The sequence below is a fragment of the Mobula hypostoma genome, chromosome 12, assembly GCF_963921235.1.
Source record: "Mobula hypostoma chromosome 12, sMobHyp1.1, whole genome shotgun sequence".
Lineage (NCBI taxonomy): Eukaryota > Metazoa > Chordata > Chondrichthyes > Myliobatiformes > Myliobatidae > Mobula > Mobula hypostoma.
In genome coordinates, this window is record NC_086108.1 from 22721691 (window position 1) to 22749176 (window position 27486).

Consider the following 27486-nt stretch of genomic DNA (forward strand, 5'->3'; position numbering starts at 1 on the left):
CTGGGGTTGAGGAGGAGAAAAAAAGGATCAGCCATGATTGAGTGGCGGAGCAGACTCGATGGGCCAGATGGCCTAATTCTGCTCCTATGTCATATGGTCTTATGGTCTAAATAGGGATGGACACAATGGGAACTAATGTCTGTCCAGGAGAAGATAGGGATGGAGAGAATGGGATCTAATGTCTAGCTAGGATTAAATAACGATGGACACAATGGGATCCAGTGCCTGCCCTGGAATAAAGAGGGATGAACAAAATGTGATCTGTTGCCTGGCAAGAATAAATAGCTGCAAACACAATGGGATCTATTGTCTGGTAGGAATAACTAGGGATAGTCACAATGGGATCTGATGCTTGACAGGGGTGAATGGAACTGATGCAAGGCTTTGTCTGTGACGCCAACATTCAAATATCAGTAAACAAGAAGACTCACATTCGAGCAGTGATTTTGTTTCTTGTCAAGTTCTTGAGTTGTTGCTCTTGATTGCAGAAAGACTTTTTAAATCTCTTTTTCTTTCTCTCTTTCTTCAGTCCCTGAAAGATAAAGTTTTAGAGTCAGTTCTGAGACATCCTTCATTGTGACCTGTATATAGCAATATGCATTTTAGACATATTCATCTAAAGGAAAACATTCAGGCTTGAGTTTCCCTCAGTATGGTCAATCTGTGAGAGAGAGATAAATAGTGGAAATGCATTGCTCGTTGCAAAAACCAGTTCCTGTCTGCACACATGCCAGTATCCTTATTTGACATTTGGTCTTTAAAGACATGACAACAATCATTTGTATTCACTCCGCAAGATGAGGCACAACAGAAAGTTAGCAACAGCAGGGATTCTCACAGCAAGTGAAGTCTCGCTCAGGTTGATTGAGCACCTATCCCAGTTAAGATCAGCCTCAGACCACTGAAGGTCACTGTCCGGTCGGTGAATATGCCTCATTTTGCGCTCTTGTGTTAGGTCAATCAGTATAATTGGGCTGGCCATGATAATCTGCAGTGTAGGACCCTGGTGGTTATATCTGCAACCTGCCTGTACACTCAGGCCATGACCTGTTCCCCAATGCACACCCGCCGGGTGTGAGTTGGTGAGAAGGTGGGTGAATAGGTTACAGAAACAATTAGTGGAGCAGTGTGAGCTACCACAGACTCAAGGAGCCGAGTGGCTGGCTTCTGTGTCATAAGGAAGTTTAGAAGTAAACAGGAGCAAAGAGGGAATATGGATAAAGTTCAGCTGTGCCTTCATTGGAACTAAGTTCTTAACTCTGCTGAAAACGTCATCACCCTGAGTCACAAGAGTGAAAATATTACTTAGATTGTAAAGTCCTTTAGTACATCCTGGGTTTGCAAAAGTTACTTTATTAATGACAAGTTGTTACTTTTTTGAGTTTGAGTATTGATGGCATGATTGGATGCTTGGAGCAACAATGTAAGGGGACTTTAGACACTGCGGATTAAGAAATGTGCCGCTTTTTCAGACTGGCTGTCAACTGTCTTTGACCTGGAGTCCCTGGAGGTCTGAACACATGCCTCTCACCAGTCAGCTGATGACTTTGATTGCATGACATTACCTGCGCTCTTCAAATGTATCACAATTATGTCTCAACAGCACTGGGTCCTGAAATGCAAGTCCTGAATAAAATAGTTGACTTTTGAGTTCAGAGAGATGACTAATATTATTTGCATCAATGATCATAATGAATAGGAAAAATAATTTGAATTAAAATCTATTTGTGTGTTTGGTTTTCTCCTGTAACAGCTGCAGTAAAATTTTCATCAGAAATCAGTGGAACAGCTACTAACTTTACATACAGTCTCATGGTGTTTTACAGGACTGAGTGAAATCTACTGTATTTTGATCCAGTGTACTGATTTTCACACTGTTCTGTATAAAACACTATCATAGCACCACCCAATCGATACCACACTCAGAACACTCCTCCCTTCTTTCCCAAGTATTTTCTTATTGTGTTGCATTCTGTCCAGATTGTCACATTCCCTCTCCCCATTCCCCCTACCCCTCCACCCTCCTCACCCCTTCCCCCATCTCTCCCCAACCCTCTCTGTCCTCTCCCCCTCTATCAGCACTTCTCCTCCTCCTTCCCTCAACCTCTCCCTCTCCCCGTCTTTCCCCCTCCCCTCTCTTCCACCCCTCTCTCCTCCCCCTCCTCTCCCCTCTTTCTCCCTTCTCCCCTGTCCTCTCCCCAATTCCCCCTCTCCTCTTCTCCTCTTCCCCCTCTCCTCTCCTTGTCCATTCCCCCCTCTCTCCCCCTCCCCCCTCTCACCAGTCTCTTTTCACCCCCTCTCCTCTCCCCCTCTCACTTCCTTACCCCCATCTCCCATCCCCATACCCCTGTGATTAGGTTAGGGTTAATCAGAGTTTGTCAGGGTTTGCTGGTGTAGTGTGGCTTGAAGGGGGAAAGGGCCTATTCGTTGCTGTATCACTAAGTAAATAAATAAATGTCATAAATAGAGCAATAAGCGAACTGCCAGAGGAACTCACATCAAGCAGCATCTGTGGGGGGGGCGGGGGTGGGAGGGGTGGTGAGGAATGAATATATTGACAATTCACTAGGGCACTACAGCAGTGTAGCAGTTAGCTCGATGCTGTTATCACTTGGGGCATCAGACTTCAGTTCTGGCGTCCCATGTAAGCAATTTTGTACGTCCCTTGTGTGTGCATGTGGGCTGCTTCCAGGTGCTCTGGTTTGCTCCCACAGTCCAAAGACATGCCAGTTGGTAGGTTAATTGGTCATGCAAGTTGTCCTATGATTAAATCAGGAGGTTGCTGGGCAGCGTAGCTCAGTGGGTCAGAAAGGCCTGTTCCACGCTGTATCTCAAAATAAAATGTAATTCCTTCCCCCTCGATGTGTTGTTCCTGCAGTCTCCTGTGTATCAGTAGACCATGATCTCTGTTCCTCATTGCTTTCCTTGGTTTGGTTTCATCCCAGAGTTTTGTGACAGACAACGTGAGATGTCTGGGCTTCCCTCATGCTGGGTCAAAGCAAGGAAAAATCAGTCCAGGTTATAAATCCTGCTCTGCATCTGAACAGTGGAATTACTAGGAGAGAGATTATAAAGTGTATACTACACATGGAAGTGGTTTTCTTGTTTTTGAGTGTGAGTACTCACACAGATGGTTCCATTTTAAACCTAAATACCCACCCATGTTTCCAATTGAAATTATGTGATTAAACTGTCGACTTTTTTCCAAGATGGTGCCAGCCTACATTCTCCATGGAGGTTACAGCTCAGATTTAGATTTTTTTTTAGTTGTTTATTAGGTTCATAGGGATGGTTTTAGGACAGAGAGGGGATTTAAGGGTCAGGATACAGTTTAGGGACAGGAATGTGGGGGGAATAGAGGTCAGGCCAGAGTCTAAGCCTTTGCTCCAAGTTCAAAGGTCAGGGCTGGCAGACCAGCACAGATGAAGGCCGGTGTCACAACCCGCACCCCACCCCCACCCCCGGGTCAGCGAGTTATCAGAAAATTCTGGAGTTGGAATTCCATGTGGGAAGGGGGGACAAAGTCCAATGATCCCATGGTGAGACTGGAGTTCAAGGCTTAGTGTTTTGGGCCCTGTCATTGGCAAGTTGGAGTTCAAAGCCTAGTATTTGGTCACTGGCGGGCCAGGATTTGATGCCAAGGATTGAGGCCTGAGGGTTGAATTGGAAACCCATTGCTTGGAGGCTGAGTCTGTGAATTTTCGCACATCTGCTGGGGAAGATGAAGGCCCAGTATCTGCATGTCGGAGCCTGAGTCCGCTAATGGCTGATGACAGCCTGTTCTGGGATTGGAGGACGTGCATGGGAAGACCGGGCTCATTTTCCTATTGTGTTGTTCTGCGTGTGGGCATGTTACATTGCGCCAGAATGTGTGGCGACACTTGCAAGCTGCCCCAGCACACCTTCAGATGTGTTGGTTGTTAACAGAAATAATGCATTTCATTGTATGTTTCAACACACACGTGATAAATAAGTTTGAATAGTGAATCTTAAATCTTGTCCAGACCCAATCTCCAGCCACTGTTTGAAATACAGTGACATCGTCTCAATGTCCTGCTGGCATAATCAATTGGGACCCTCTTCCAATGAGATCCCTCTGCTGAGTTAGTTAGTTGGGAGATTATGAACCAGGAAAGGGAAACAAAAAACTTGAGGGCATGAGTTTAAGATGAGAAGAGAGAGACTTGAAAGGGATCTGAAAGGCAACTTCACGCAGGGGGTGGTGCATATATGAAATGAGCTGCCTGTGAAAGAAGTTGAGGCTGGTTTAATAAAGAGAGCTAGGAGACGTTAATTGAGTATGTCTGCCAGAAATGGATAGTACATGGTGACGTATATGACTGGAGGCAAGGGTTGAGCTGATTTCACTCGCTCTGCTGTGAATGTTCATTCCTTTCTCGGTGGCACTGAGGCTATGAACTGATCCGGCTGCTGTGTGTTTTTGCCTCGCTGGTGTGATGAACTGGGACCGAGGCTTGGGCCTACTCTGGCTACCCCGGGAGCAGATCTGGGGGCTCAGTCTGGTTCAGAATGCTGTTGGCTTGCTTCTATTGTTTGTGTGATTCGTGTTTTTCTTTCCTCTCTTTCTCTGTGCAGTGGTTTTTGGTCTTTTTTAAAAATTGGATTGTTCGGGTTTCTTGCTTTCTGGCTGGCTGTAAGCAGACAAATCTCAAGGTGTATAATCTATAAATTTTTGATAATAAATGTGCTTTAAATCTTGAATCTTTGATAATAAATTTACTTTGAACTTTGAACATTTGGGTAGTGTATGGATAGGAAAGGTAAGTGTATGGATAGAGGGATATGGGCAAGTAGGATTAGCTTAGTTGGGCACCTGGGTTGGCATGGACGAGTTGGGTTGAATGGCCTGTTTCTGTGTTGTATTACTCTGACTATGACTTGGTCTGAGAATCTCACAGGGATAAATGCTGCTTTTTGTGAATGGCACCTTTGTTTTGATTTTTCAGCTGCAGCTACAATATATATTTTTCTTTCTCTAACACTAAAATAAACCTCCCACAGATGCAAGCACAATAACTTCCTCCTGCAATCTCTACTATCATCTCTATTTTTCACCGCTGTGTGGAAAATGCAAAGACTTGAGTCTCATTGTAACGTGATCCTTGCTGAGTTCAACTAAATCCTGTTCCTGTTCCCTGTTAATGTACAGAATTTGTCATTTGATTTATTTTTGTCACACGCACCGAGGTACAATGAAAAACAGATTTATATCCCATCTATACAGATTACTTCAAAACGTAAGTACTTTGAGGTAACACCAAGGGAAAAGCTATATCAGAATGCAGAGTTCAATCTTATAATTACAGAGAAGGTGCCATGCAGACAGACATAAAGGAACAAGGCCATGACGAGGTAGATTCTGAGGTCAAGGGTTCATTTTATCATACAGTAATCTTATAACAATGGGATAGAAGCCATCCTTGAGTGTAGTGATACGCAGTTTCGGACTTTTGTATCTTCTGCCTAATAGATTAGATTTATTTATCACATGTACATTGAAACATCGAAAAATACGGTGAAATGTGTCTTTTCCATCAATGACCAACACAGTCCGAGAATGTGCTTGGGGCTGCCTTGCTTCTGGCACCAACATAGCATACTCAAAGCTGACTAACCTTACTAACTCAAATGTCTTCGGAGTGTGGTAGGAAACCAAAGTACTCAGAGGAAACCCACACAGTCATGAGGAGAATACAGAATACAGAACCCCATACAGACACGAGGAGTTCTGCAGATGCTAGAAATTCAAGCAACACACATCAAAGTTGCTGGTGAACGCAGCAGGCCAGGCAGAATCTCTAGGAAGAGGTACAGTGGACGTTTCGGGCCGAGACCCTTCGTCAGAACTAACTGAAGGACCCCATACAGACAGTAGCTGAACTTGAATCTCAGTCGTTGATTTCTGGTGCTGTAAAGCATTGTGCTAACCATTAGATTACTACACCACCCTACTGTACCATACCATATCAGGAGTGGGGATGGGGGAGGTGTAGAAGTAGTTGATTAATTTGGTTGCTTTTCTGAGGCAGTTCTGGTTTATGTAATGTGCTATGATCTATGTCCATAACTCTGCGATTTCTTGAGTTACAGCCGAGCAGTTCCCGTACCATGCTGTGATGCTTTTTGTGATACATCTATAAACATGGTGAGGGTCAGTAGGGACGGGTTGATTTTCTTTAATCTCCTGAGGAGGTAAAGGTGCTCGTCCTCTTTCTTGGCCATGCTCTCCCCATAGTTGGATCAGGACTGGCTGTTGGTGATATTCACACCTGGGAACTTTGAACTCTGAACTGCCTTAACCTCAGAACCACTGATGTAAACAGGAACACGTGTGCGCTCCACTTCTTGAAGTCAGTGACTCCTCTCTGAATATTCTTGTTTAGATGGTGCGCAAACTGAACACTGACCCTAACCTGCAGTCATAAACCCTCTGAGCCTGAGAAACCTTATGTTTTCAACCTCTGCCTCCTCAGCTGACTAGTCAGCCTCAGCTGTCGTCTGCATTGCTGGGAACTGGCATGGACGTGGCGGACTCTTTCTGTGCAGCAGGCAGTTAGTGGGTCTAAATCTAGCAGGCCAGACAGAGGGCAGTTATCACCCCCATGAGCTCATTCAGTTTCATATTCATTCATTTTGTTCAGCGTGTGATGCAGGCCACTCTGACTCCATTTGGATTTTTGGCCCTCAAATATCAGTTGTACATCAGGAGGGAAACAAAGGGAAAAATCACAATAGCAAAGCATTCCGTGGTTTGAAGATTTAGTTCTGCTTATTGAAACAATACTTTCCTGAATCTCCTTTCAGACTTCTTTCTCTGCACTCAAATGCAAACAATGAACGTTAAACAGACCCTTGTCTGCAGGTCAGTTTTTCTTCCTTTCATTATCCTGTGCAATATCATTTTACTCAAGATCTGCAGATTTTATGACAACGACAGACATGCCATGCAAAGTGCTGTGCATCACAGGCTAAAAATAGCCAATGAGCAGTACAACCTTCTCAATGTGAGACTAATATTAGAGCATCTTTTTACTTGCAAATGAAGTTCTGCAACATCCCCCCCACCTTTGATCCCATTTGACTTCTTTCTAAAGTGCCAATGGCTTTGGTAAATGATAATTGTGACTCAGTAGATGCAAGGGGTGATGGTGGGGAGTGGTATCCCACTTGTGGACCAATTTGTAAGTCAGATGCTGGGGCAGTTTGTGTGATGGGATGCCTGCCCGGGACTTGCCCGTAATGTGGGGCTATGGCCCCTATGGGCCTGTTGAGCTCCTGAACACAGGCCCACTGCCCCACGACACCATTCACAGTTTATCATAACAAGTCAGCTGCCCTGTCTTGCACTGATGATGTTATTTTTTTTTGTTTTGCCAGTGGTTGACACAGAATGCTCGATAATGTGCTATTTTGGAGTTGGGTACATATTTAACCCCCTCCCACCTCAAGAATTGCAAAACATCACTAGCAATACTGAACAAAAACTGTGGCCAGTGTCTCTCTTTACTTAATTGTATGAGAAATGCCATCTCCAATTGCAACCTAAAATCCAGAGGATGACTGCTAGATTCACTTATTTCAGTGCAGAAGGCCATTTGGCCCATCAGATCAATGCTGATTCTCAACAGAGTAGTCACACCAGCTCCATTCCCCATTTCTCTCTGAGATACCATCAATGTCCCTTTGATACTTTCATCCCTTAGCTACATTGAGGGGTAATTAGCAGTGACCAATTGGCTTTGGAATGTGGGAGGAAACTGGAGCACTTGGAGGAATCCCATGTAGTTAGAGGAAGAATGTGCAAACTCTAAATGTGTTGGTGGCCAGGCCTCTACCATCATTCACCCCATCCCCCTTCCTATCTGAACTTAAGCCAGGAATTTTGGTCACTCACTGGCTAGCTGCCAAGTTGCAAAGGATCTCAGTGGAATTAGGTCACGAATATCAAGGGAAGTCCACTGATGCAAAACCCAAGAGATCTCCCCTCCTGGCTAAGGGCTGGCTTCATCAGCCAGTTGGCAATGGGCTTGGGGGACAGCTTTCTGATTGGTTAGCCAGTTTGCTGTTCTGCCCATTTTGCAAGTGGAAACATAGACATACAGGCGTGAGAGATTATGCAGATGCTGGAAGTCCAGAATAACACACACAAAACACTGGAGGAACTCAGCAGGTTGGGTAACATCTATGGAGAGGAACAAATAGTTGATGTTTTGGACCAAGACCTTTCATCAAGATTGATGAGGGGACTGATGAGGGACATTGTCATGAGTCAGCCAAATGGCCAAGTGGTGTTCTGTACACTACGTGTGGTCTCACCTGCACCCTGCACCATTGTAATGAAATCCTATTTCTGAACTCCAACACTTTTGCACTAAAAGACCAATAAGTCACCCGCCATATTAACTACTTGCTGCACCTGCTTGTTAACATTTTGTGAATCGTGCACGAACACCTATTGTAGATCTCTTAGAATTTCACTCATTTGCAGTCTCTCTCTATTAACATAATAATCTGTCTTTTGATTCTTTGTACTGAAGTATTTTGGGACCTCACACTTGTCCATATTAAACTCTATTTAGCATGTTTTTGCCCAGCCTCTCAATCTATCTATATTACAAAATCACTGCTTTCTACCTGTTTTCATGCTTCTGGCAAAGAGTTTGGAATCTGATCCAGCCAGAATTCTGTCTTGTCTAACTGCACCTTAAAACCTGGAAAACGACTGCTAGATTCACTTGTTACAGAAGGCCATTTGGCCTGTCAGCTATATACTGGCTTTCAACAGAGCAAATCCACTACTTTTATTACTCCATTACTCACTTTCATACCACTGACACCCCCCACCCTGCTTTGATCCTTTTGCCCCTTCGCTACACTGAGGTATAATGTACAGTGGCCATTTCACCTGTTGAACATGCAAACTCCACATGGACAGCACCCAAGGTCAGGAGTCCCCGGGTCTCTGAAGCTGTGTGGTAGGATGCACTGCCATCTCTCACCCACATCTGTTGGTGGCCCCGAAGTGCATTCTTATACCTGCAGATGTCAAGCTTAGCTTGGTAGGTAGCACTTCCAGCAATGGGTTCGAAGTGTGTTGGGTCAAGTATCCGATGTTTGGACAGGCTGACTCAGTGCAGTACAGAGGGGGTGCTACAGAGCTGGAGGCGCTGTCTCTCAGTTACCCCACTATATATTTAAGATCAAGTTCAGGTCTAGCCATGTTTCCCTAACCTGCTGGGCTGAGTCCACTGCACAGAAAGCAGCCATTGAGGTGGGGTGTTCAAACTTTTGGCCTCGTTGCTGTTGCTGTATGGAGGGGAGTGCTGAAGTGGATGGGAAAGGAAATGTTAGCACCCGCGACAGATAGAGAACCAGCCTGCTGAGATCCTACTTTGCTAACCAGGAACTCTGGGTGTCCATCTAGGCCCAAGTCAAACATTAGACCCAATCTTGAGTTTATTGTCATCTGCACAAGTACATGTCAGCACAGGTGCAATGAAAAACCTGCTTGCATTGGCATCAGAGGTACATGGTATAATTTTGGCAGGATTCACAAGAAAGTCATAAATATAAGTTATACACAAATTTTATAAGTAAGAACACAATCAACAAAGTCCATTTATTGTGAAGTGGTTATGCTGTCTTCAAACAGATGAGGCTCGTCAGCCGATGTTGGCAGCTCATTTAGGAGAAGAAAATCTCTGATCTCAAAACTCCGTTGCCTTGCGACCATACCCACTCATGGGGAAGACTTCAGGAGTAAACCCTAAGGGAAAAGCTCAGAGCCAGAATCTCTAAGTCTGTCCTCATTGTGCTCAACACTGACTGGTAACTTCTGTGGCGCTGGTGGTGTCAAACTGTGTCAGTCTCTGCCATTCTTTTGGGTTCATCTGATGCGTGGAGAGGGGAGCTTGCTGCATGGGCTACAGCTCAATCTCAATATTTTACTACCCAGGCTTGCGCATCTGGACAGTTAGGACGCGACATCCATGGCCGACCTTGACCGACGGAGGCTAAACTCCAGTGATTAGGGTTGTGCTAGATGCTTCAAGCACTGAATGATTGAAGGGAAGCAGGTGTTCTTGAACCTGGTGGTACGGGACTTCACGCTTCTGCATCTCCTGCTCAGTAGAAGCTACGAGAAGATGGCAAAGTGCACATAGTGGAGATGTTTGATGATAGATGCTACCTTCTTTAGATAGTGCTTCCTGCAGATGGTGGGGAGGGGTATACTTATGATATATGTATTGACCACACCATAAAATCAGGTCCACCCTGTCCTGGGACAGTTCTTCTTCCTCTTGTGATGCTAATTCATTGCTTTGCCTTGCTAACTATTCCCATTCAAATTGAAACATTATCTCTGTTTCTCCTCCCACAGATGTTGCCTGACCTGCCAAATGCTGACAGCATTTTTGTTTTTATTTTAGATTTCCAGCCTCCATTTTGTTTTGATTTTCAATTGAGACAATTCTAATGGCCGTATAGTTGCTCTCCAAAGATGTAATTTGGGATTGCTTTGGATTGGGAGATGGTGACTCTGGCTAGGTGAACATGGCCCAGGGGGCTAACTAGCCCAGGCCTTGACATAATGTCTGATCTTCACCTTTCTCCCTGCACTACTGCATTTAGACTGAGTTACAATCAGAGCTTAGATGATAGATCAGGGGTAGCCAACCTTTTACATTCCATGCGTCAATATTTTCACGCACGAGTTCAGATGTGATTTTTTTCACGCTCGAGTTCTATATTAACATATTTTTACAAGAATTGAGTGGGGGTACAAGAGTTGTATGGCGCATCTGAACTCGTGAGTGAAAAAATTGACGCATGGAATGTAAAAGGTTGGCTACCCCTGTGATAGATAGAGGTAGGTGGAGAGAGATGGAGAGAGGAAGAAAAAGTGAAAGCAGGTCAAGTGTGCGTGTGTGTACAAGAAAGAGAGAAAGCTTGTGAGAGAGAGTGAGAAAGAGGGGAGAGATATAGAAGAACAGACAGAGTGATCATAAGACATAGGAGCAGAATTAGGCCATTCAGCTGATCATCATGGCTGATTCATTTCCCTTTAAAACCCATTCCCTTGATTTCTCCCAGTAACCATTCATGGGAGTGACTAAATTTCAAAGTTCAAAGTAAAATTTATTATCAGGGTACATTCATGTCACCACATACAATCCTGAGATTCTTTTAATGAAGGCATTATTAGTAAATCAATAGAACAGAAATTGTAAACTGTAAGCTGTAAACATCAAGAACTGTTAACTGTAAACAAACGGAGACATGGCTGCAGGGGATCAGACCTGGGAATTGAATGTACAAAGGCATACGTGCTATCGAAGGGACAGAAAGGTGGGCAGAGGGGGTGGGGTGGCCCTGTTGGTGAGGAATGAGATTCAGTCCCTTGCAAGGGGGGACATAGAATCAGGAGAAGTAGAATCAGTGTGGATAGAACTGAGGAACAGTAAGGGCAAAAAGACCCGAATAGGTGTTATCTACAGGCCCCCAAACAGTAGCATGGATATTGGGTGCAAGTTGAATAGGGAGTTAACAATGGCATGTGGCAAAGGAAATGTCGCAGTAGTTATGGGGGATTTCAACATGCAGGTGAACTGGGAAAATCAGGTTGGTACTGGACCCCAGGATAGGGAGTTTCTAGAGTGCCTACGGGATGCATTTTTGGAGCAGCTTGTACGAGAGCCGACCAGGGATAAGGCTATTCTGGATTTAGTGTTGTGCAATGAACAGGATTTGATAAGTGATCTTGAAGTAAAGGAGCCATTAGGAGGTAGTGACCATAATATGATAAGTTTTTATCTGCAAGTTGAGAGGGATAAGGCAGATCAGAAGTATCAGTATTGCAGTTGAACAAAGGAGACTATGGAGCCATGAGGGAGGAGCTGGCCAAAGTTGACTGGTCGGATATCCTAGCAGAAAAGACAGTGGAACAGCAATGGCAGGTATTCTTGGGAATAATGCACAAGGTGCAAAATCAGTTCATCCCCCGGAGAAGGAAGGATTCAAAGGGGGGAAAGTGGCCACAGTGGTTGACAAAGGAAGTCAGAGATAGCATAGCATTAAAAAAGAAGTATAACAGAGCTAAGGTGAGTGGGAAGATGGATGATTGGGAAATTTTTAAGGAGCAACAGGACTTAACTAAAAAGGCAATACGGGGAGAAAAAAATGAGGTATGAACGCAAGCTAGCTAGGAATATAAAGGAGGATAGCAAAAGTTTTTTTAGGTATGTGAAGAGAAGGAAGATAGTTAAGAACAATATTGGGCCCTTGAAGAATGAACTGGGAGAAATTGTTATGGGAAACAGAGAAATGGCAGAGGAATTTAATAAATACTTTGGATCTGTCTTCACTAGGGAAGACACAAGCAATCTCCCGGATGTATGGATGGGCCAAGGACATAGGGTAACAGAGGAACTGAAACAGATTGACATTAGGAAGGAAACGGTGATGAGTAGACTGATGGCACTGAAGGCTAACAAATCCCCAGGTCCAGGTGGTCTGAATCCTAGGGTACTAAAGGAGGTGGCTCTGGAAATTGCGGATGCATTGGTGATCATTTTCCAATGTTCCTTAGATTCAGGATCAGTTACTGAGGATTGGCGAATGGTTAATGTTATCCCACTTTTTAAGAAAGGAGGGAGGGAGAAAACAGAACTATCGCCCTGTTGGCCTAACATCAGTAGTGGGGAAGATGCTAGAGTCCATTATTAAAGATGAAATAGCGGCATATCTTGATAGCAGTGATAGGATTGGGCCGAGCCAGCATGGATTTACCAAGGGCAAATCATGCTTGACTAATCTATTGGAGTTTTTTGAGGATGTAACAAGGTAGATAGACGCGGGAGAGCCAGTGGATGTGGTGTATCTTGACTTCCAGAAGGCATTCGATAAGGTACCACATAGGAGATTGATAGGTAAAATCAGAGCTCATGGCATTGGGGAGAGGATATTGACATGGATAGAAAACTGGTTGGCAGATAGAAAGCAAAGGGTAGCAGTGAATGGGTGTTTCTTGGAATGGCAGGTGGTGACCAGTGGGGTGCCACAGGGCTCGGTATTGGGACCACAGCTGTTTACGATTTACGTCAATGATTTAGAGGAAGGCATTGTGAATAACATCAGTAAGTTTGCTGATGATACTAAACTGGGTGGCAGTGTGACATGTGATGAGGATATTAGGAGAATTCAAGGTGACTTGGATAGGCTGGGTGAGTGGGCAGAAACTTGGCAGATAGCGTTTAATGTGAATAAGTGTGAGGTTATTCACTTTGGGAGCAAGAACAGGAAGGCAGATTATTATCTGAACGGTGTGGAGTTAGGTAAGGGTGAAATACAAAGAGATCTAGGAGTACTTGTTCATCAGTCTCTGAAGGTGAATGAGCAAGTGCAGCAGGCAGTGAAGAAGGCTAATGGAATGTTGGCCTTTAGTACAAAGGGAATGGAGTACAACAGCAAGGAAATCCTTTTGCATTTTTACAGGGCCCTGGTGAGACCACACCTGGAGTATTGTGTGCAGTTTTGGTCTCCAGGGTTAAGGAAGGACATCCTGGCTGTGGAGGAGGTGCAGCGTAGGTTCACTAGGTTAATTCCTGGGATGTCCGGACTGTCTTACGCAGAGAGGTTAGAGAGACTGGGCTTGTACACGCTGGATTTAAGGAGATTGAGGGGGGATCTGATTGAGACATATAAGATTATTAAGGGATTGGACAAGATAGAGGCAGGAAATATGTTCCAGGTGCTGGGAGAGTCCAGTACCAGAGGGCATGGTTTAAGAATAAGGGGTAGGTCATTTAGGACAGAGTTGAGGAGGAACTTCTTCTCCCAGAGAGTTGTGGAGGTGTGGAATGTGCTGCCTCAGGAGGCAGTGGAGGCCAATTCTCTGGATGCTTTCAAGAAGGAGCTAGATAGGTATCTTATGGATAGGGGAATCAAGGGTTATGGGGACAAGGCAGGAACCGGGTATTGATAGTAGATGATCAGCCATGATCTCAGAATGGCGGTGCAGGCTCGAAGGGCCGAATGGTCTACTTCTGCACCTATTGTCTATTGTCTTTTGTCTATTAAATACAGATATAAATAAATAGCAATAAATAACAAGCATGAAATAACAATATAACAGAATCCTTAAACAAGTGTAGTTATCCCCTTTTGTTCAAGAGAGCCTGATGGTTGAGGGGTATTAAATGTTCTTGAACCTGGTGGTGCGAGTCCTTAAGCACCTGTACCTTCTACCTGATGGCAGCAGCAAGAAAAGAAAATGGTCTGGGTGGTGAGGGTCTTTGATGATGGATGCTGCTTTTCTATGTCAACATTTCATGTAGATGTGCTCAATGGTTGGGAGGGTTTTACCTGTGATATCATCATCAGGTGCCATGCCAAGTTTGAGCTTTGACTGCCATGGCCCACACACTCCTGTTTCGGGTCAAGTGGATCAATTCATTGGTATTCATTTCCAGGCCTCTGGCTGCTGTCACCATCATCATTTGTCTTTGTCTTCCTCTTGCTTTCTTCCCTTCAATCTTTCCCATAATTAGCATGCATTCTAACTCCTCTTTCCTAATCACACGTCCAATGAAGTTACGTTGCCTTTTCATGATTTCATAGATTATTTCTCTTTTTGTGTTTGCTTTGTTCATGACATCCTTGTTAGATATTCATTTCGTCCATGATATTCTTTGCATCCTCCTCAAAAATCATATCTTTGCTGCTTCAATTCGTTTCCTCATGTTACTAGATATTCTCCAATATTCTGATCCATATAACATAACTGGATAAATGTAACATTTCAGTACTCTGAGGCAGGTTTGTCATGCCTAGTTTAGTATTGATCAGTATATTCTTCATTCTCGTAAAGGTGTCTTTTGCCAGCCTTATTCTTCTTTTGATGTCCATGTGGCACCTGTCATCTGATGTCACCCAGCTTCCTAAGTAGCAAAAGTTCTGTACTTGTTTTATGTCTTCCCCATTTATTCTCAGCCTGCAGATAGGATTCTTCTTCTTTTTGGATATCACCATACATTCTGTCTTTTTGCAATTGATAGATAGACCCATTTTTGCACTTTCTTCAACAATTATATCAATTAAGTTTTGTAGTTCTTCCTCCGTACTTGCAATTAACACAATGTCATATGTATATCTGAAATTATTGATGTTTTCACCACCAACTTTGAGTCCTCTTAGATGTCTCTTATTTTTTGTAATCTTGTTTCACTGTACACATTAAATAAATCAGGGGAGAAAACACACCCTTGTCTAACGCCTCTCTTGATTTTCGTAAACTGACTCTCTTCTCCATCTATTCTTACAGTGGCAGTTTGTTCCTAGTTCAGATTTCTGATTAGGCAGAGGTCTTTCAAATCTAGATCTAGAGTTTTCTGTAATATTTCAAATAACTTATTGTGCTTCACTTTATCAAATACTTTTGTGTAGTCGATAAAACAAACAAATCTTTCTGCACTTGAGTAGCTCATTCTGATAGTATCCTTAACATCAATATCGCGTTTCTTGTACCTTTGTCTTTCACAAAACCATATTGTTCTTTACCTATTTCAGCTTGTATCTTACTTTTAGCTCTTGTTATCAAAATTCTTAGAAGTATCTTGGTGATATGACTCATTAACCTTATGGTCCTATGTAATTCACATTCTATTGCTCCAGGTTTCTTAGGAAGAGTGATAAATTCTGATTTTTCATCTCTTCTGGTATTATTCCAGTCTCATAAATGTCATTGATTAGATCATTAAGTTTTTCAATTCCATAATCTTCAAGGGCGATAATTTGTTCTATTACTAATTCATCAGGACCTGCTGCCTTTCCTTTCTTCATCTTATTTATTGCAACACGAACTTCAGATTTTAAAATACTTGGACCTTCAATGTTTTTCTTATTGTTACTGTCATGGGAGATCTAAATGCTAAAGCAGGACAAGGTGCTGATGGAAATACCATAGGAAAATTTGGACTGGGGAAAGAAATGAAAGAGGTGAGAAATGGGTAGAATGGTGCAAGATGAATAATGAGGTCATTATGAATACCTACTTTAAAAACCATCCAAGACGCTTGTAGACCTGGAAAAATCCAGGTGATAACACTAGGAATCAAATTGACTTTATTACTATAAACCAAAGATTTAGAAACTCAGTGACTCAATGCAAAACATATCCAGGTGCAGACTGTAATAGTGACCATAACCCAGTAGTATGTCATATAACCATATAACAATTACAGCACGGAAACGGGCCATCTTGGCACTTCTGGTCTGTGCCGATCTCCTACTCTCACCTAGTCCCACCGACCTGCACTCAGTCCATAACCCTCCATTCCCTTCCTGTAAAAGTAAAACTTAAAAAACTAAAGAAGCAAAAACCTGAACAATCCCTTGACTACTTGCAATTAATTAAAGAAAACTTAAGACAAAAATTTACAATTGAAGTAAGGAATAGATTTCAAAGTCTAGAAATAGAATCTGTTGAAGATGATAGCAATCATGTAGAAATGAAATTTAACTCTCTAAAGGATGCCTTGGTAGAATCAGCAAAGTCGGTGATTCCTAAAGAAGAAAAAAAGCACAAAGAATAAATGGATGACAGATGAAATCAAAAATCTAATGGAAGAAAGGAGACAGAAGAAAGCAAATCCTATAGAATATAAGTCCTTAGATGAAAAAGTTAAAAGCTTATGTCAAAAAGCCAGAGAAGAATGGTTAAACCAGGAATGTGAGCAAATAGAAAGAATCCCTATTACTGATCCAAAAAGGTTATATCAACAAATCAAGAATATCACTGATAAAAAGCTCCTCTGTTCTACAGGTGGATGTTTGAAAGCAAAGGATGGTACCATTATCATGGAAAAAGATGAGATTATGAACAGATGGACTGAGTATATTCCGGAATTGTTTGAAGACGATCGAGGTGAAAAACCAGAAATTAAGAAAAACATTAGTCCTGGGTATGACTCTAAACTGCAACTGATGATGAGGCTCTTATTGGGGACTTTCAAAGCTTTGGGGAAAGTGGAGTTATTCCTTAGTCATTCATTGCTCCCAGAGCCACTCTAACCCGGAACGGTAGCACCTGCAAGGGTTCCTGCTCAGGATACGAGCGAGGCCAACGGCAGATCTGGCAGGTTCAGTAACTGAACTTATGATGGAGAAGGCAGATGAGCTAGGACCTCAAATGTCAACGGCTATAGTATAGGCGGATGAACATTTGGGAAGAGAAATGGCTATTTCTTTAGTTTGCCCAACGGTAGGCAATAGCAAACCACCGTTGCTAGATACTAAGTTTCCTAAAATCTATTTGCTAAGAAAACCATGGTCAAACTCACAAAATGTATCACACAACAATAGCATCAAGAGGATTTTCAAGACAATTCTGAAGATGCTTCACTCGGTAGGGTTGATTCCGGTTAGCAGGGGATCCCCGACCATCATCAAGCTACTGCTCATAAAATTCAAGTAACACAAAAGAAAATTATTGCCACTTGGAATGTAAGAACCCTATATCAAGCAGGAAGATTGGACAATATGATAAATGAAATGGAAAGACTAAAGATTAACATCATGGGAATTAGTGAAGTTCGTTGGATAGGTGCTGGAACATGTCAGAATAGAAATAAAACACTAATTTATTCTTGTGGAACATCCCATACTAATGGAGTAGGAATTTTTATGGATGAAGACATGGCAAAAAGTGTTTTAGGACATGAGGCAATATCAGAAAGTGTGCTCCTTATTAGATTCAGAGGACAACCATTTGGTTTAGCAATTATACACGTATATGCACCAACAACAGATGGAACAAATGAGGATATAGATAAATTCTATGAACCTGTGATATACTGGACTGAATCCACCACCTTTTGGAGGATTTTTTGCTCAAAGGCATGGGTGTTCCTATTCTCGACCATAATGCAGCCAGTGAGCACACTCTGCATCACACATCTATAATAGTTTGCTAAGGTTTTCGTTGACATGCCACATCTCCGCAGAATCCTGAAGGAGCAGAGGCTCTGTTATGCTTTCTTCACAATAATATTTATATGATGGGTCCAGGGCAGGTCCTCTGAGATGGTGACACCCAGGAATTTAAAGTTACTGACCTTCTCCACCTCTGATCTTCTGATGATTACTGGCTTATAGACCTCTTGTTTCCCTCTCCTTGGTCTTATTAACATTGAGCGAGAGGCTGTTGTTATTACACTCTCAGCCAAGTTTCTGATCTCTCTCATGTATACTGATTCATCGCTATCTTTGACACGGCCCACAACAATGGTGTCATCGGCAAACTTGTATATGGTGTTGGAGCTGTACTTAGCCACACAGTCATAGGTGTAAAGTGAGTAGAGTAGGGGGCTTAGTACACCTTACTGCAGTGCTCCTGTGCTGATGAAGATTGTAGAGGAGATGTTTTCACTAATCTGAACTGACTGGGGTCTACAAATGAGGAAATCCAGGATCTAATTGCACAAAGGGGTATTGAGGCCCAGATCTTGGACTTTACTAATTAGTTTTGAGGGAATGATGATGTTTTGAATTCCGAACTGTAATCTATAAAGAGCATCTTGGCATATGCATCTTTGCTGTCCAGATGTTCCAGGGTTGTGTGAAGAGCCAACGAGATAGCATCTACTGTAGATCTGTTGCTTCAGTAGGTGAACTGGAGTGGATCCAAGTCTCATTCAGACAGGAGCTGATATGCTTTGGCACCAGCCTCTCAAAATACTAATCAAGAATCTATCATACTCCACCTTAAATACATCCAATAACCTGGTCTCCACAGCTGCCTGTGACAATGAATTCCACAGATTCACCATCAGTGACCCCTGCAGAACACCACTAGTCACCAGCAGCCAATCAGAAAAGACCTCTTTCTTCCCACACTTTGCCTCCTGCCAATCAGCCAATCAGCCAATGCTCTAACCATGCTTGTATCTTTCCTGTAACACCATGGGCTCTTAACTTGTTAAGCAGCCTCATATGTGGCACCTTGTCAAAGGCCTCCTGGAAACCCAAGTACACAACATCAAGTGATTCTCCTTTGTCCATCCTGCCTGTTATTTCTCAAAGAATTGCAACAGATTTGTCAGGTAAGACTTTCCCTTTAGGAAACCATGCTGACTTTGGCTTATTTTGTCATGAGTGATTGAGAAAAAATTGAAAGAGTGGGATGAAGTGAGCAGTTGATCAGCCATTTGGCTCATTTTTTTACCTTAATCATCTCTGACAGTTCAAGCTATAGCCCAGGAACATCCAAATACTTCCAACTGCTATTCCAGATTTGACAATAACTCAGAGTGAATGGGACTTTATTTTCCTCATTTGTCTGCTATTTGATGGAGATAATTTATCAAGAAAGTGTAATGATTGTCTAGGCTGACATTACTACTGGAGAAGAAGCGTTTTCCACTCAGTCATTTGTAATGTGTTGGGCAAGATTTTATTTGTAGAAACTGGGCTGGTGTCTATGACACAGATGTTCTGTACAGTATGATGCACTGATATTTTAAACATTGGTAAAATGGCTTATTATTGTCATGTGAATCAAGGTAAAATGAAAAACTTTGTTTTGCATGCCCTCCATACTGATTATTTCAACACATTAGTACAAGGACAAAGCAGTAACTTTGCAGAATATAGTGTTACGGCTACAGAGAAAATGCAGTGCAGGCAGGCAATGAAGTGCAAGGTCATAAAGAGATAGATAATGAGGTGAAGAGTTCATCTTCTTGTACAAGGAGCTGGTTGTTATCTAGCACTCTTCCCTGTGACACTGTTCTGTGGGCAATAGCAGCCCAGTGGGCCATTGGCAACACCAAGTAATGAGTGTCAAAGGATTGACCTAGGCATCTGAATGGAGGCTGATCCAAGGTCCCAATGATTGATGCACATAGTGCACTAAGGGCTTGTAATTAAATGCCCAATTTACACTTTATCCATGCCCTTTCCTCCCAATTTTCTATGAGCTGGCTTTGTGGTATCTGCTGAGATTAGGGGTTCCCAAACTGGGGTCCACGGACCCTTTAGTTAATGTAAGGGATCTCTGGCATAAAAATGTTTGGGAACCCCTGGCTTAGATTAATTGTACTCCCACATTGTCCTAACCTTAGCCTCTTGCGAAACTGGAAAGGTCAGAAGGACAACTCAGGCGGACTGTTTCGTTTACTGTTTGGGAGCTGGGTCCCAAAGCCAATTACAGAATCCCACATCTACCCCAACAACAATTTTCATTTGCACAGTAGAACCTGTCACAAGGCACTTCGTGGTAATGTAACAAGACAAAATCTGAGATGCGACTAAAAATCTGGGCAAAGAAGTAGCTTGCTACAATCATCGTGATTTAGTCGAGGATGTTGTGTTCAACAGAGAATAGTAGAGAGATTTGAGGAGAAGATATGAGAATTCAGGGCAATTTTCAGCTGTTTATAGTCGTAGAGAGGTACAACGCGGAGACTGGCCCTTTATCCCATTGTATCTGCATTGACTATCAGCCAGCCGTTTGTTCAATAGCGTGTTGTATGACATGGGCGATCATGGTTTTCCATGACATTGATTGTTCTTGGCATATTTTTCTACAGCAGTGGTTTGCCTTCTTCTGACCAATGTCTTTACAAGACGGGTGACCCCAATCATAATCAATACTCTTCAGAGATTGTCTGCCATTCGTCAGTGGTCACATAACCAGAATCTGTAATATGCACCAGCTGCTCATAAGACCATCCCCCACATGCTCCCATGGTTCCATGTGCCCCTGATTGGGGGCTGAACAGGTGCTACACCTTGCCCGAGGGTGACCTGTAGGCTAGCAGAGGGAAGGGGTGCTTTACACCTCCTTTGGTAGAGATATATCTCCACCCTGCTGCTCACCATTTGTACTAATCCCACAATGATCCAATTTTTGTTTCCACACATTCTCGTCAACTTGCCCCAGATTCCACTACTCAACTACACATGGGGGAGGGGGGAATTAGGCTACTAACCACCCGCACATCTTTGGGATGTGGGAGGAAACCAGAGCACCTGGAGGAAATGTATGTCACCATAGGGAGAACATACAAGTTTTGTACAGACAGTTCCCAGGGTCAGGATTGCATGAGGCTCACCAGTATGCCATCATCATTATGTGAAATAAATTTGAAGGGAACTGCATGTGGGGTTTACAGGAGATGGTGGTGGTGTGGGTGTGAAGGTTTGGAATGTAAGGAATACTGCTCTTACATTCCTGGCACAAAATAGCTTGGTTTCTGACCCTACTTTGTTGTTTTTTAAGAAGGTAGAATGAAACAGATGCTCCAATCTAAAAATATTTTTTATCAGAAGTTTTGATGTTACTTAAGGTGTCTGACAACAGACATGCACAAACTTTTCAGAAAAACCTCTGCAACACAAACAAAATGGTGGAGGAACTCAGCAGGTCGGACAACATCTATGGAGTTGATGTTTCAGGCTCAGACCTTCCTCAGGACTGGAAAGGGAAGAAGCCAGAATAAGAAAGGGGGAAGGGAGGAGTACAAGCTGGCAGGTGACAGGTGAAGCCAGGTGAAAGGGAAGGTGGGTGGGTGGGGGAGGGAGTGATGAAGTAAGAAGGTGGGAGGCAATAGGTGGAAATGGTAAAGGGCTGAAGAAGAAGGAATCTGATAAGAGAGGACAGTGGACCATAGGAGAAAGGGAAGGAGCAGAAAGTGTTGAAAAAACTTCATAGCTTTTACGGTACACAATTGGCTTGCTTGCGCTTGCCTCCTACTTTGTAAACTTTTTTGCTTACAGACATCATTACTGGTTTTAAAATCAGAATGTGATATGTATTAGAATCTTTAGTCCTGACACATAGCACATCCACTGCTGTAGTGATAACTGTAGCCATATTCAGCAAAGAAACATTTCAACCCATACCTACAGTACATTAATGAGTTCTGACAAAGGGTCCCGAGCCTGAAATATTAACAGTTTCTCTTTCCATAACAGCTGCCTGATCTGCTGAGTGTTTCCAGCAATTTCTGCATTTAATGGAGCTGGGTTTGTGTGCATTAGAATCAGTTAGTGCCAAATATCCAAAAACTGACCAAAATTCAATACTCCAGCAGACCATGAGAGAATCAAATGTTTTGCAAATGTACAAGGATTTTATCAATGCCTTTATCGCGTCTTTTCTTTGCTGACCCCATTTGGTTATTGATCATCTATAAAAATTATAAATTCATAAATCTGATGTTATATAAATACCTGGTTTTCCTCAAATGCTAAATGATCAGAAGAGGTTGAATCATAAAAACAATGAAAGAACACTTTTGGAGCAGCCAGTCGACCTGTTGTCTTGCTGCGCCAGAGACATAGGTTCAGTCCTGACCTTTGGTACTGTCTGCTTGGCATTTGCATGTCACCACTGTGACTGCGTGTGGGTGCTTTGGATTTCTCCAACATCCCAAAGACATCTAGGTTAGTAGATTTGTTGATAAGTTACTCCAGTTGGTAGGTGTGAGGTAGAATCTGGAAGGAGCTGATGAGAGTAAAAATACTAAAAACACTTCTAGTATTCATGTAGGAGATTTGCAAGAGTCTCTGGTGACATGACAAACAGACTCTGGGGTGTTTGGAGGATGGTTGGGTACTTCGTCAAGTAATAATGTTCTGTGACTTTGTCCCCATCACAAAAGTAGGTTTGCAGCTGGTGACTTGGGAGGTGGGGGTGGAAGGAGGAAACACCTGTCCTATACAAGGCATTTGATAAGGTACCCCATGCAAGGTTTATTGAGAAAGTAAGGAGGCATGCGATCCAAGGGGACATTGCTTTGTGGATCCAGAACTGGCTTGCCCACAGAAGGCAAAGAGTGGTTGTAGACAGGTCATATTCTGCATGGAGGTCGGTCACCAGTGGCGTGCCTCAGGGATCTGTTCTGGGACCCCTACTCTTTTGTGATTTTTATAAATGACCTGGATGAGGAGGTGGAGGGATGGGTTAGTAAATTTACTGATGACACAAAGGTTGGGGATGTTGTGGGTAGTGTGGAGGGCTGTCAGAGGTTGATAGGATGCAAAACTGGGCTGAGAAGTGGCAGATGGAGTTCAACCCAGATAAGTGTGAGGTGGTTCATTTTGGTAGGTCAAATATGATGGCAGAATATAGCATTAATGGTAAGACTCTTGGCAGTGTGGAGGATCAGAGGGCTCTTGGGGTCCGAGTCCATAGGACGCTCAAAGCTGCTATGCAGGTTGACTCTGTGGTTAAGAAGGCATACAGTGCATTGGCCTTCATCAATTGTGGGATTGAGTTTAAGAGCTGAGAGGTTATGTTGCAGCTATATAGGACCCTGGGCAGATCCCACTTGGAGTACTGTGCTCAATTCTGGTTCTCTCACTAAAGGAAGGATGTGGAAACCATAGAAAGGGTGCAGAGGAAATTTACAAGGATGTTGCCTGGATTGGGGAGTATGCCTTATGAGAATTGGTTGAGTGAACTCGATTTTTTCTCCTTTGAGCGACGGAAGATGAGAGGTGGCCTGTGTTACGAGAATACACATAAAATTAAGATGTTTGCTGGCCTGGGCTAGCATCAGTGGCATCAGCAGTTGGTCTGCCACCTGCCCTCAGGGGAAGGAGAGATAAGGAACAATGGAGCAGCGTCTGGAGATGTGTAATGAAGGGACGTGGGAGAGAGAGCTGTCTGGAGCGGCTCCCCCTTTGAACCCTGAACTGTTTGAAGTGATGGACAGGCGATACCCCAGCAGGGGGATAAAAAGGGGACAGGTTCGCTAAGACAGGAACACACGCCACCCGAGGTAACGAGACCCTGGAAGCGGTGCGCCTCTCACGAGTGGGTGAGAAGTACCAGACAACGACAAGGGTGGAAAGGTACGATCAGCGGGAACCCGGTGTGTGTCCGCCCTTGCCTGGGTGCCGGGTTCACTGCAGAGGATCGACCACATCTGGAGGAGGGGTCACAGTCGGTGACCTCAGGTGACATCACCAAGGACCCGCCCAAAAGTTGCTTGTGAGCAATCTCGCTGGTCTGTGAGTGAAGCAGTGTTCTGAATGATCAGTTGTTCCTGTACTCTCTGTCTCTCTCCCCCCACGTTGTCCATCGCCATGGCAACGATTACTGCGAACTGAACTGGACTGAACTTTGAGTCATTTTGAAATTTGGTCATTTACCCCTAGACAACGATAGAGCTTGATTGATGCTGTTATCTTAATTCTGTGCACATGTGTGTTTATCATCGCTGAACTGTTGCATTTATTATCCTTTCGATTACTGTGTTGCTTGTTTCTTTAATAAAACTTTCTTAGTTCTAGTACTCCAGACTCCAACTGAGTGATCCATTTCTGCTGGTTTGGCAACCCAGTTACGGGGTACATAACACCTGATAGAGGTATACAAGATAATGAGAGGCATTGATCGTGTGGATAGTCAGAGGCTTTTCCCCAGGGCTGAAATGGCTAGCTCGGGAGGGCATAGTTTTATGGTGCTTGTAAGTAGGTACAGAGGAGAACGCAGAGAATGGTGAGTGCATGGAATGGACTGCCGGTGGCAGTGGTGGAGGTGGAAACGATGGGGTCTTTTAAGAGACTCCTGGATGGCTACATCGAGCTTAGAAAAATAGAGGGCTATGGGTAAAGCCTAGGTAGTTCTAAGGTAGGGACATGTTTGGTACAGCTTTGTGGGCTGAAGGGCCTGTATTGTGCTGTATGTTTTCTATGTTTCTATACAAAGTGGAAGCAGCTCCAGTTCTGTGGGCTTGTGCTCAAAGGGAAATGCATGTTCGGTGCTTTAAATGTCATTGGTATCCGGGGTGTGGTCCACCGAGAGCAATCTGCTTGCACACTTTCACATAGGACATCTGTAGAATTCAGAAATCACTACTGCAGCTGAGGAATTGGCTGCACCATTTTGCATTCAACGTGCACAAACTGTTGATGGCTGAACTTCTAATTCATTTTGTAATATTCACCTGATGCGTTGAAAGTCCTGCTCCTGATTGGAATCTCTATAGGTGATTCATTGATGTCAGGAATCTTGAGAGAGCCTCCAGCTTATTCAGTGTTGAACCCTGAGAGACAGCAGAGGGAAAGGACTTCTGTTTTCTTAACCTGAGTTGAATTCAGGCCTGGGGGTAGGGTGTGGAAGGGAAGTGCATGCTGTTGAAGTAACATAGGAACTGCTAGATGAGAAGGGAACAAGTTCTAATGGGTTACTGCCATTCTAATTACTTGATGCAATGATATTGGACTGGTTGACTAGTCAAAACAATTGATGTTTATCAATTAACCCACAAAGGGCCCAGATAGGACAGTGGCAACATGTATTGATGAAGGGATTTGGGAACTATTAGTCCAAAGTCACCATTTTTTTCTGACCCCTGCTTTGCACATAAGACCATAAGACATAGGAGCAGAATTAGGCCATCTGGTCCATCAAGTCTGCTCCGCCACTCAATCATGGCTGATACTTTTTTTTAATCCCCTCCTCAACCCCAGTTCCTGGTCTTCTCCCTGTAACTTTTGATGCCATGTCCAATCAAGAACCTATTAATCTCTGCCTTAAATACACCCAAAGACCTGGCTTCCACAGCTACATGTGGCACCAATTTCCACAAATTCACCACCTTTTGACTAAAGAAATTTCTCCGCATCTCTGTTTTGAAAGGGTTCCCTCTATCCTGAGGCTGTGCCCTCTAGTCCTAGACTCTCCCACCATGGGAAACATCCTTACCACATCTACTCTGTCTAGGCTTTTCAACATTCAAAAGGTTTCAGTGAGATTCCCCCCTCACCCTTCTGAAGTCCAGAGCCATCAAACATTCCTCATATGATAACCCTTTTATTCCTGGAATCATCCTTGTGAATCTCTTCTGGACCCTCTCCAATGCCGGATGTCGTTTCTAAGATGAGGGGCCCAAAGCTGTTCATAATACTCAAGGTGAGGCCTCACCAGTGCCTTATAAAGCCTCAGCATCAGATCCTTGCTCTTGTATTATAGACCTCTTGAAATGAATGCTAACATGGCATTTGCCTTCCTCACCACCAACTCAACCTGCGAGTTAATCTTCAGGGTGTTCTGCACAAGGACTTCCAAATCCCTCTGCATCTCAGATTCCTGGATTTTCTCCCAATTTGGAAAATAGTCTGCACATTTATTTCTACTACCAAAGTGAATGACCATGCATTTTCCAATATTGTATTTCATTTGCCACTTTATTGCCCATTCCCCTAATCTGTCTAAGTCCTTCTGCATCCTACCTGTTTCTTCAACAGTACCTGCCCCTCCATCAATCTTTGTATCATCTGAAAATTTGGCAACAAAGCCATCTATTCCATCATCTAAATCATTTATGTACAGCATAAAAAAGTGGTACCAACACCGACCCCTGTGGAACACCACTAGTCACTGGCAGCCAACCAGAAAAGGATCCTTTTATTCCCACTTGCTGCCTCCTACCAATCAGCCAATGCTCTAACCATGTTAGTAATTTTCCTGTAATACCATGGGCTCTTAACTTGGTAAGCAGCCTCATGTGTGGCACCTTGTCAAAGGCCTTTTGAAAGTCTAAATATACAACATCCACTGCATCCTCTTTATCAATCCTACTTGTAGTCTCCTCAAAGAATTCCAACAGGTTTGTCAGGCAGGATTTTCACTGAAGGAAATCATGCTGACTTTGTCCTATCTTGTCCTGTGTCACCAAGTGCTCCATCCCCTCATTCTTAACAATTGACTGTAACATCTTCCCAACCACTGAGGTCAGGCTAACTGGTCTATAATTTTTCAGTCCTCTGGGACCATGGTAACATCTCTGAGGTTACTAATGACTCTGAGTCCCTCTGGAATTTGTCTGTGCAAGTGTTAATTTTTCTGTTGCACCATGGGTTAGGAAGTTTCTTGGAAAACGTTAGGTGTGCCTTGAATTAATTCAAGCTTGTCCCCTGTAGATGCCATCTGTGCAACTGATATCTCCCAGGTGCATTGTGTAGTTTTTTTTGTCCCGGTAATGAAGTCTCATTCTTCTGAGTAATAAAATTGGTCTTTATTCAAATGAAGAAGAATCACATCACATCTCCTGGAAGAACATAATAGGGAAATGAAATGGAAATACTTGAATTGCGACTTCTAGGCAGAAATGCTCTGGGGATCCCTGTCGAGATACTCATTCCTGCCCTCTGTTTTGGCCCCAAGTGTTTAATCAATACTTAACAATTTTCAAACCTTTTGTTTAAATCATTGTCTTCCTCCTCTCCAAATTATGCTTTCTTCCCACCCTAGTCTCTTATAAATCACCCCGTTCCTCCTTTGTTCAAACACTGTTGACAATGTTATTAGCAATCCATGCTTTGGAACTCGCTTCCTAAACTGTTCTGCCTCCCCAGCTCAATCTCTGAGTTATTTTTTGCTTGATTTGACATCTGTTAATTGATTGTGTCTCAATGAAGTATATTGGGATAATGCTTCATGTTAAAGGTGAT

At 43.3% G+C, this 27486-nt stretch overlaps 1 protein-coding gene across 1 annotated transcript in view; it reads right to left on the reverse strand.

The window, feature by feature from the left end:
• Nucleotides 1-27486, reverse strand: part of LOC134355122 (protein FAM163A-like) — a 267860-nt gene that overhangs the window by 17277 nt on the left and 223097 nt on the right. Inside the window, exon 3 of the mRNA XM_063064875.1 lies at nucleotides 432-532. The gene's annotated coding sequence lies outside the window, so the exon portion shown is untranslated. The remainder of the gene's footprint in view (nucleotides 1-431; nucleotides 533-27486) is intronic.